Here is an 11953-nt window from a genome sequence, read left to right on the forward strand (position 1 = left end):
ATCGATCTATGAGTATTTCATGATCTATAGTGTCGAACGCAGCACTAAGATCAAGTAAAACTAGCAATGAGACGCAGCCTTGATCTGACGCAAGTAGCAAGTCGTTTGTGATTTTTACAAGTGCAGTTCCTGTGCTATGATGGGGCCTGAAACCTGACTGAAATTCTTCAAATATATTATTATTTTGCAAGAAGGAGCACAATTGAGCAGACACAACTTTTTCTAGAATTTTAGACATAAATGGAAGATTAGAAATGGGTCTGTAATTTGCCAGTTCACTAGGGTCTAGCTGTGGTTTCTTAATAAGAGGCTTAATAACCGCTAGTTTGAATGGTTTTGGGACATGACCTAAAGATAACGATGAGTTAACAATATTAAGAAGCGGTACTTCTGCAACAGGTAACAACTCTTTTAGTAATTTAGTGGGTACAGGATCTAATAGGCATGTTGTTGGTTTAGATGTGGTGATAAATTTATTTAAATCTTTCTTTTCTATAGTTGTAAAGCACTGAAGTTTTTCTTTGGGTGTAATGACTAATGTTGAAGTATCAGTTGCTGTATTATCTATATTAGTTATTGTATTTCTAATGTTGTCTATTTTATCAGTAAAGAAATTCATAAAGACGTTACTATTAAACTGTGCAGGAATATTCAGGTCAGGAGGTGTTTGGTTATTTGTTAATCTAACCACTGTGCTAAATAAAAACCTTGGATTGTTTTGGTTTTTTTCTATGAGTTGGTGGATATACTCGGCTTTAGCAGGTTTTAAAGCCCGTCTATAGCTGGACATACTGTTTTTCCATGCAATTTTAAAAACTTCTAAGTTAGTTTTTCTCCATTTACGCTCAAGATTACGAGTTTCTTTTTTGAGAGAATGGGTATTACTGTTGTACCACGGCGCAGTACGTTTTTCTCTAACCTTTTTTAGCTTGATTGGGGCAACAGCTTCTAATGTGTTAGAGAAGATAGTGCCTATGTTACTAATCATTTTGTCTAGTTCATGTTTATTTATGGGTGCACAGAGCAGTTGAGATAAATCAGGCAGGTTATTTTTGAATCTATCTTTGGTAGCAAGAACAATAGTTCTGCCCAGACGATAACGCGGAGCCATATAGTTAACATCAGTGATACGCAGCATGCACGATACGAGGAAATGATCAGTAACATCGTCGCTTTGAGGTACGATATCTATATCAGTAAGATCAAGTCTGTGCGATATAATTAGATCTAGTGTATGATTAAAACGATGAGTGGGCCCAGTGACGTTTTGTTTGACTCCAAAAGAGTTTAACAGGTCAGTAAACGCAAGTCCTAACGCATCATTTGTATTATCAACATGAATGTTAAAATCTCCAACAACTAATGCTTTATCAAAATTAACCAATAGGTCAGAAAGGAAATCTGCAAATTCTTTTAGGAAATCTGTATATGGCCCTGGAGGTCTATCCACAGTAGCCAGAGCAAGAGATAGGAGAGGTTTATTTTGCATATCCGACAGAGTAACATTAAGTAGGAGTACTTCAAATGAATTAAACCTGTACCCTGTTTTCTGAGTAACATTGAAAATATCACTATAAATTCTTGCTACACCACCTACACGACCAATCTGACGGGGTTCATGCTTATAACAGTAGTTTGGTGGAGTAGACTCATTATAATATAATCGTTTGGTTTTAGCCAAGTTTCAGTCAAGCAGAGTACATCAAAACTGTTATCTGTGGTTATTTCATTTACAATAAGTGCTTTGGGTGCGAGTGATCTAACGTTTAGGAGCCCAAGCTTTAAAAATTGATTTTGTTCATTTATTGTGCATTTTTTTGGTCTAATCAAGATTAGATTTGTTCTAGATCCTGCATTAAATTTTTGTTTTGACCTCACTATTCGAGGAACAGACACAGTCTTTATAGGTTGGACAGCACCTATACTATCGTTTAAATGTGCATAAAAAAAGCCATCAACGCAACTATTTGAAGAATTGCTTACTAGTCAAATGGAGCGCAGCGTCCTGGAGATGTTGTCCGACAGGAGTTCTGCTCCGACTCTGCTGGGGTGCAGGCCATCAGCGCGGTAAAGCCTAGGGTGCTCCCAGAAAAGATTCCAATTATTAACAAAGAGCAGTTTCTGTTCTTACACCATGACAACAGCCAAAAAGTCTACTGAACCTTTCGTGTCCACGTCGATACGTGGGAAGCGGTCCTGACACGATGATTCTCGTCGCGGGCGCTGTGCTGCGTACCGTCTCGATCAGGCTCGCGAAATCCCTCTTCAGGACCTCCGTCTGCCGCACTTTGACGTCGTTCACCCCAGCGTGCAGGACGCTTGCACCGACGCTCACATCGTCCTTCAGGATGGCAGGTATCTGTGAAGAGACATCAAGAATGCGAGCATCTGGGAGACAACGAGTGTGCACTTTACCGTTAGCTAAGTTAGCACGAACGTACCGGACGATGGAGTCTCCAACGATCACAGCGTCGCGTTCCGTCTCGCGGAGGGGAGCGAAGCGGTTCCGGGTGGAGATCTCGAAGACCGGGGGCTGCGGAGGGGGAGAGGTCCTGGCTCGGGGTCTGGCTCGCACTTTCCTCTGCTGCTGCACCCAGGGTCCGTGGTGTCCCGACGCCGGAGTGAACGACATCTGGGAGGATCGCGTCCTGGGTGCGGCGGATCTGGGCAGAGAATCACACGGAGTAGAGGTTATGGGAGTGTTAGGATCGAGCTGTACACTTACCCGGAAAGATTCGAGTAAATCCTTTCGGATTCGCAGCTCAATCTGTCTCGCCTGAAGCTCCTGGATCTGCTTCTCCACTGCCTCCAGCTCCATCAGAACCGAGTGCAGCTCGAACGTGTCTTCACCTGCACTCAAAGGTAGACACAAATTCGCCATTAAAGCAAGTAACAGTGAGTAAGCAGTTAAAGTGTTTGTGATTAGAGAATAAACAAATGTATGCAAGATTAGCCGCGACCACACTGGCAAAGCTAAACGGTTATAAGCTATCTTATTAGCAGACTCGAGAAAACAAAAATAAAAACCAGTGATAACAAGGCGTTCCAATTGTTTTTGTTGTACCACACGACGGGTATATTCACATGTTATGAAAAACAAAAATGATGGTGTATAGAATTGTTTTCAGGTTTAAAAATAGAAAATTGTAATTTGACTCGACGGAGCTTCAACTCAAGGTGCGCGCTAGGACAAACAGGAAGTGACGATCCTGTTTTGAAAATAACCATTACATTTTCTAAAAGATACAACTCAAAAAGGAGTGTGTGTGAGGGGAATAGACATTGATGATTATGATTAAAATAAGAAACTTTAGGAATCTAAAGCGAATGGTGTGAAATAAATCTAATACAAAATATTCTATAGTTGAAATTTAAGCAAGAACCACCGGACATTATGTGTAGCGAAACTCCTTTTCAAGGAGAACATCTGGTTTACTCATCACCATCACTTATCAGTCTGTTTGAGGGGTCTGGAGCATCAGTTTCACATTGGAGTTTATCCCTGGGAGGACCAAAGAGTTTTATTTATATTCCAACTTAAACATTTTTGCAAATATTTCATTCACAGAATGGATTTCAGTGTTCGAAGAACATAATGTAAGCCATTTTTATGATTTTTATAAATTTTATAAAAGCCATGGAGATGTTTTTTGTCATCTTTAAAAGAAGTGCACGATGTGTTTTATAAGTTCAAAAACCTAAATAAAATGATGAATACCTGTTTAAGATGTTTAAGATGTACGGTGAATGATTTGTTTAGCTGTAGTAACATGTTTGTTTCAATGTTTTATATTTATGATCACCTGAAAGTATTGTGAATGTTAATTTTAATAAACATGGAGATCGTCTTAAAATAAGTGAATCAAATGTTTTATAATTTCAATAAACTTAAATGTTGAAAACTTGTTTGAGATGTACAATGAATTATTTGTTTAGCTTTAGTTACATGTTTGTTACTTTGATGATTTATAACTTCAATAAACTTAAAAATATAAAATGAACGTTGTATAATGATTTGTTTTGTTACTATGTTTTATATTTATGATTGTCTAAAAGTATTGTAAAGGTTATTTTTATAAACATGAAGATCATCTTTAAAAAAGTGAGCTATGTGTTCAATAAACTTAAATGTTGAATACATGTTTAAGATGTATGATTTGTTTTGCTATAGTGACATGTTTGTTACTTTGATGCCTTGTATAATTATATATGTATTACCATCTTTTTTAACCCTCTGGGGTCTGAGGGGCTTTGGTAACTCTACTGATGTTTTGTCCTACCCTGACATTTGTGTGTTTCCAGCACCTTAAAACATATTTACGTTTATGATTATACTTTATTCAGCACAAATTGCGCTACAATTATACGCATGCAAGCGTGATCGTACATGTTTGTGTTTTGAGAAAGCAAACATTTTTGTGAGAATAATTTTCATGTTTTTATTTTGTCTTTTGCTTGAATCACTTTTTTACGGAGCCCCTTACGTCACCTGTAGAAGAAAAATAATTAATCCGTGGGGACGGTTTTGCAATTCGTTCCCTCAGTTTATAAACCGTACTCACAAATTCTTAAACTGTTCCCTCGGTTTAACAATTCGTGCCCACGGATTAACAAATCGTGCCCACGAATTTCCAATCCGTGCGCTCAGATTTTGTAAACCGTACCCTCGAATTTTGAATCCGTACCCACAAATTCATAATCCGTGTGCACGCTTTCGCAATCCGTTCCCACAGTTTGTAAACTGCTCTCACGGATTTGTGGCCCCGCCCCCAAATTCAACCAGGACACCTGTTTAAGTGCTGGATGCATTGTTTTGCATTTATTAAACTTTATTTCTCAGTAGGCTATATGAGAATATGCAACACTGACAAAACAGAGTTTTTAGCTTTATTTTATATTAATCACCAATAGATTAGCTGCCAAAACACCATGTGTTTTATCCTATTGGTTATTAATGTAAAATAAACGCTTAAAAGAAGCCTGTTTTGTAAGTGCGGTCATGGTACCAACATAAAATAATAAGTGAAGAGCGCTGTTCAAACGGCTTTGTTTTATATAATATTTTTCAAAATATAAAATTACCTGAATTTAAAAAAAAAACGAGTTTTGGAGAGGAGAAGGTAAAAAGCAATACAAAACAAATAATGTACAGGTGATGTTACCATTCCTTTGCTCTCAAACTAAATGCAATGTAATAATAGGCCTTATTAAATAATAACATTAATAGTGCAGCATGCATCTAACTCTGGGCGAAAAGCTTATCATAATCACAAATCCGTGAGAGCAGTTAACAAACTGGGAAGGGATTGCGAAAGCGTGCGCACGGATTATGATTTTGTGGGTACGGATTCAAAATCCGAGCGTACGGTTTACAAAATCTGAGCGCACGGATTGGAAATTCGTGGGCACGGTTTGTTAATCCGTGGGCATGAATTGTTAAACCGAGGGAACAGTTTAAGAATTTGTGAGTACGGTTTATAAACTGAGGGAACGAATTGCAAAACCGTCCCCACGGATTAATTATTTTTCTTCAACAGGTGACGTAAGGGGCTCCGTACTTTTTAGGTTGAAATGTTTATATCACACATTTGTTTACTGATTTGGACATTACATTGACATAACAACATAAATGTGATTTATGATGAAATGTCTTGAGTCCTACTATAATAATTTAAATGACTTACAATATTTAATTACAAATGGAAGTGTGTTGAACTTTTTGTGTGATGGGTAGGTGTTCACTTTGTACAGTACAAAAGCTTTATAAAAATATAGTAAATAATATTTATTAAAAAAATACAGAAATGGAGAAAGTTTACTGTGATTGGGTGGGTTAAGGGATTTATACAGTTTCAAATTGACATGTCCAGGCCCGCTGACATGTCCAGGCATAATCCTTATGGTTTGGTCTGTTTAAAGACATTTTTCCCTGTACTTATTTTGCCGTTGCTGGGTCCCCATCACAATACTTACCGCTACCTAAAAACTAGTGTAAATGTTTTTCTTTGTTTTATATCACGTGTGATCACATCGTTTATATTCATTTCTTTTATATAGAAGAGAATACGACTTGGAGGACTGGATGTGTGTTTTTGTACATGATTAAGCTATACTGTTGGGCCCAAGTGTTATCATTTATATTTTTAAAACATTAAAGACTTTGTTGATATATTTCATCGTGCGGTTATGGATAAAATAAGAAACTTTGTGTTTGATGTGAAATAAATTATGGTTCAGCTAAAATATAAGCGCAAGCCAAGAGGAATAAGTTGCATTATGTTTATTAAAAGTAACTATGAAAAAAAAGTGTTTACTTTTAAAATGTTTGCAAACCCTCTCTTTCACACAGTAATCCGATCCACAGATTTCTTCAAACAGATGTAGCTACTGTGAGAAGTAATTTGGATCCTCTGCAAAAATGACATGAATGGGTGTGAGACACAGACGACCAGCTCAAATAGAGCTGTATTTTATATACAGCCAATACATGTATGGTCACTTTTACATATAAGAAGTTCAAATGGTCTGTTGTGTAACGCGAGCTCATGAAGCACGCACAGGGAGATCTGCAATGAGAGCAATGCTGAGGAGAGCCTATGAGAGCCTCACGCACGCAGACTTTTATTTTTCACCCTAGACTGTAAAAAGGTGAGGGATTTAATGATTAAATGATAGGAATTTCATTTGTAGTATTATTACTATTATTTTTATCATCATTTTATTATTTTAAATATATATATTTATACTTTATAATTGGTACTCATTTTATAGTTGTTGTTGTTGTACGGTTTTCTCGGGGCCCTAGTCAGGTCTTCCATCGCCTCTTTGTCCCATTCCCTCTCAGGAGTTTTAGGTGAGTGTATCGCGTCCATGTCTATGTATTTCAAAGCTCAGATGATCCGCAGATATGATGGGGAAGCCCTATTTATCTTTGCTGAATGCAACCTGACACCCTGCGATACAACACGGATGTGGGGCTAGACCGTAAAATCGCCGAAACATTCTTCAAAGCTTCATTCCTCACCCAACACCGGACGGTCGCGCACAGCTACTGTATTTCCTTCACCCTAATGATGAACAACACCGGATGGTCACGCAAACAGGCTATAATTCTCTAACCGGATGACATCAAACACCGGATGGTCACGCAACAACCCATAAAACCCTCAGAAGTTAATCCCGCACCTGGTAAGTGTATCGTAAATTTGCTGCAACAACCATAAACCTGTCAGAAGTTAATCCCGCACCTGGTAAGCGTCTCGTAAATCCTCTCAACAACCCATAAACCTATCATCCGTTGACATCGCACCTGCTCAATCCAGCAAAACAAGGTCAGTAGAGTTCACAAGGTCAAGATCAAACACAAGGTCATGCTCTACGTGGGTGGGCACCGTGGGAAAGGGGTGTGGGGGGGGGAGGTCAAAAGGTCAAAGCCATCAATATTTCATGACAGGCGGTAGTCCATTATCACTACTGACAGGGGGTGTGACAGTGATTAATAAAATTGCTCCAATACTTGAACACTGATGTCACGATACTGTGCTGGGAGGAACGACAGAAACGTAGATCAAAGGAACAGAGTTTATTAAAGTTCAAAGACACAGGGTAAGCCACACAAGGAAATAGGGAAGACAGACGTATTTTACGATAGAGACCCAACAGAGACAGAATGCACAGACTTTGATTTTAATTTATGGGGTAACTGGGGAACACGGGTGCACAGAATGACTAACTGGACTAAAGGAAAGGAACGCAACCAAAAAAGGGCACACAGAAACAAAAACAGGTCCATATTCCTGGCATATCATCCCCCTTCTGGAAGGCGCATTCTTGCACTGATGGAACAACAGGAGGAGGAGAATGGACATCCAGGAGGAAAATGATTAACAGAGTCCAAGATGGAGATGACGGAGGGAGGAGCCTTCCTCTATATGTCCTCGTCTCTCCTTCCCTTTCTCAGGGAACAAGGGTTGTAGTTGTAACCCGAAACGGTGATGTTAAAAATGCTAACAATGTCCTTTAATGTGCTTCAACCAAAATCTGCACCTTCTGTGAGATCTCTTTTCAATTCATGATACAAATGTGAAGTTTTTACATTGTAAACAGAGCAAACACATCCATATTATTCCTTACTCTTTTATGCATTACCGTGTCAACAAGCTATATTGTGTTGGACTGAGCTTAAAGTGTACTATGGACAAAACATAATGCTTTAAATTTGAATGAGAAGGTTCCATTCTATACATTTTGTTTTAAATTCACTCTACACTAAGGGGATCTGTTGGGCTTCTCTCTATTATGAATTTTCATGTGCCTTTCAAGGCTTCCTTTTAGACTAAAACTTTTCCCACACTGTTTGCATGTGTGAGGCTTCTCTCCAGTATGAACAAACATGTGCCTTTTAAGGGCTCCTTTTTCATTGAAACTCTTTCCACACAGTTTGCATGAGTAAGGCTTCTCTCCAGTGTGAATCATCATGTGTCTGTTAAGGCTTCCTTTTTCATTGAAACTCTTTTCACACCACTGGCAGGTAAAAGGGCTCTCCATGGTGTGAGTTTTCTGGTGGACTTTAAGGTTTCCACTTTGAGCGAAACTCTTTCCACATTGAGAGCATGTGTAAGGCTTCTCTCCAGTGTGAATTATCATGTGTCTGTTAAGGCTTCCTTTTGAAGTGAAAATATTTCCACACTGTTGGCAGGTAAAAGGGCTCTCCATGGTGTGAATTTTTTGGTGGACTTCAAGGTTTCCACTTAGAGTGAAACTCTTTCCACACTGTTTGGATGTGTAAGGCTTCTCTCCAGTGTGAATCATCATGTGTCTGTTAAGGTGTCCTTTTAGGATGAAACTCTTTCCACACTGTTGGCAAGTGTACGGCTTCTCTCCAGTGTGAATACTCATATGCGTTTTAAGGCTTCCTTTTTGAGTGAAATTTTTTCCACACTGAACGCAAGAAAAATAACTCCTAGTTCCTGTAGTTTGAGCTCTTTTTTGTTTAGAAGTCTTTTCAGTCTGTAAGGAACAAAAAACCTGATCTTTCTCTTCAGATTCATTCAGATCTTCTCTCTCCTCTTTCAGCACTGTTAGGTCTAAGGTGGAAAAAAAGGAATAAAAGTTAACCCCAGTTTAGTGGCACAAAACAATTAACATCAAAACATGTAGATATGTAAAGCATGTATTCTAGAGCCTATACCAGGGTGTCCAAACCTGATCCTTCTCAGCCAGTACTGTAACAGTCACTGTCTGTCACAGGTTTTGTCAGAGTCTTCTGTTTGACATGTTCATACTTGCCACTAGAGGGAAACGTGTAGCTCAATCTGTACTAGCTAAAACAGGAAGTAGTAGAGTAAGTGATAGGTTCTGTTTGTTCTTACTGTGTTTTTTCTTAATTGAGTTTAATTAGTTATTCTGTGTTCTCTCTTGTAGAGGATGGTTAATGGCGTAGTTCTTGCTCAAATACTGTGACTACCACCGATGGACAATTGTACTGCTGAAGCCAATTATTTGGCATATATCTGAGGGTCCTTGGTGCAGACTGGACATTCAAGTTTAGGACATCAGCTTGTCATTTTCTCATATGCAGATAGGATTGGTTACTTTCGCTTCAAGGACTGCTTATGATCTCAACCTGTTTTGGACTCTGTGGACCATATCCATTCTTCTCACACATGTACTTATATGCATGGTAAATTTGTGGAATTGTATTTGAATGTAGGTGTTTTGCACTATTTGAAGAGTTGTGTCTGACCAATATATTGATTGAAAACATGCAGAAAGAAACATCAATGTTGTGTTTGGATGTATTTATTTGGCAATTTACCTCTTTCACATAAGACCAGTTTGATATTTGCAAAGAAGATGATTCCCCCCTTTTAAATTCTCGTAGCTTGACCAGTGCAAAGTAACTGGGAACATTACAGTACCCTACAGAGATTAGGCTGGCCATTATACAATTAATAATAAAAAAAATCTAGGAAATTTAATGACAGAGTTTAGGATCTACATATATCTATACACAGACTGATCTTAATGTTTCTGTACCATTTTTGTCTCCTATAGGGAATAAAATGCAACAAATTTAGAGAGAGACAAGGAAAAACTTCTTTCGTAATAAACAAATAATATTTAAACAATGTAAAACAGAAAAAAAATCTTAAATGGCTACAACAATATATATCACCCTTTCTCGTTTCGTTTGATCTCTTTAAACTAATCTTTGCCGCTTTTTTGATAATTCTTTAAGTAAACATTTGCCGGTTTGGTGATTAAATAAACTCCCCCTTTAGACGTCCCCTTGAACTACACGCGACGCATCCTGTGTGTGTGTGATACCTGCGCTGCCAGTTGTCCGCACAACGAAGCGCTGCACTTTTGCACGGTTTCATTAAGGGTGGGTGAAAAATGGATTCTCCGATGCATCGCAATCCTCTTTTCAACGAGCTTGTGTTTTTTCCCGCATATGGCACGTGTGCTTGCTAGAGACACGGCGGGCTTCATTGCACAGAGTTTGCACTATGAGACATGTGCGGATTGTTTGACAGTGTGTGCATCCACCCGCAGTGTTTTACTTTAGATATGCCTTCATTTCTGCCGGTTGTAATGCAGTACTAGTACTATTAGATGCACAAAACTCACGCACTGACAGACTTTCACTTTCTCTTTGTGTTTGTTCATCCTAAAAAGCTCAATTGCAGATGCGGTTAAATGCACTTGCATTTTCTAATACTTTTATATGAAACTTGTTTAAAGAGCAGGACAAAACATCTGATATATCGAAATAGATCTGTGCATTCATTGAAGCCTGTTAAAGCAGCCACTGTCATATGTTACTGTCTATTGTTTTAAAAAGTAGCCTGCTTATATATAAAAAAAAAAATAAAGTGAATTCTGCACGAATTAAATTTAATATAAAATCTAATTAAATTGAACCTTAATTTTAAGATGGCAGTACTGACATACAGAGATTACAAATGTAAACAAAAAGCATAGAAACTGCTATTTTACATATTGTTAAAATGTAAAGATTTATTTTCTTAACATTAATGAACTATAAAATAACTTTAATGATCAATATATAATTCATATTAATATTTTTATTAATTTACAAAGTATGAATGAATGAATGAATGATGCATTTATATAGCGCTTTCATTGTGTATTGCCGTACACCCAAAGCGCTTTACAATCATATAGGGGATCTCTCCTCAACCATCACCAGTGTGCAGCATCCACTTGGATGATGCGTCGGCAGCCAAAGTACAACGGCGCCAGTGCGCTCACCACACACCAGCTACAGGTGGAGCCAATTCAATGAATGGGGATTATTAGGAGGCCATGATTGACTAGGGCCAGTGGAGGGAATTTGGCCAGGACACCAGGGTTACACCCCTACTCTTTTACGAGAAGTGCCATGGGATTTTTAATGACCACAGAGAGTCAGGACCTCGGTTTAACGTCTCATCCGAAGGACGGTGCCTTTTACAGTATAGTGTCCCCGTCACTATACTGGGGCATTAGGACCCACATAGACCACAGGGTGAGCACCCCCTGCTGGCCTCACTAACACCTCTTCCAACAGCAACCTAGTTTTCCCAGGAGGTCTCCCATCCAGGTACTGACCAGGCTCAGCCCTGCTTAGCTTCAGTGGGCAACCGGTCTTGGGCTGCAGGGTGAAAGTATGGTTTTGTACTTTTTAAAAAACTAATAGAGCACTATTTTAGTTTCCTTTCAGTATCCATTTTCAAAAACTATCGGTTAATTAATCGGTATCGGCCAGTGTGGTCCAACCTAGCTATCGGTATCGGTAAAAACCAATATCTGTCGACCTCTAGTTTTTTTTACCCTCTGTGTCGTAAAAGTAACAACATATTTTATTCATAATTTTTGTTTTATGCACTTAATAGTATTGAACGCAAAAATCGAAAATCGCATCGCAATATTTGCGATATAATAAACT

The sequence above is a fragment of the Garra rufa genome, chromosome 1 (genome assembly GCF_049309525.1).
Source record: "Garra rufa chromosome 1, GarRuf1.0, whole genome shotgun sequence".
In the NCBI taxonomy this organism is placed as follows: domain Eukaryota; kingdom Metazoa; phylum Chordata; class Actinopteri; order Cypriniformes; family Cyprinidae; genus Garra; species Garra rufa.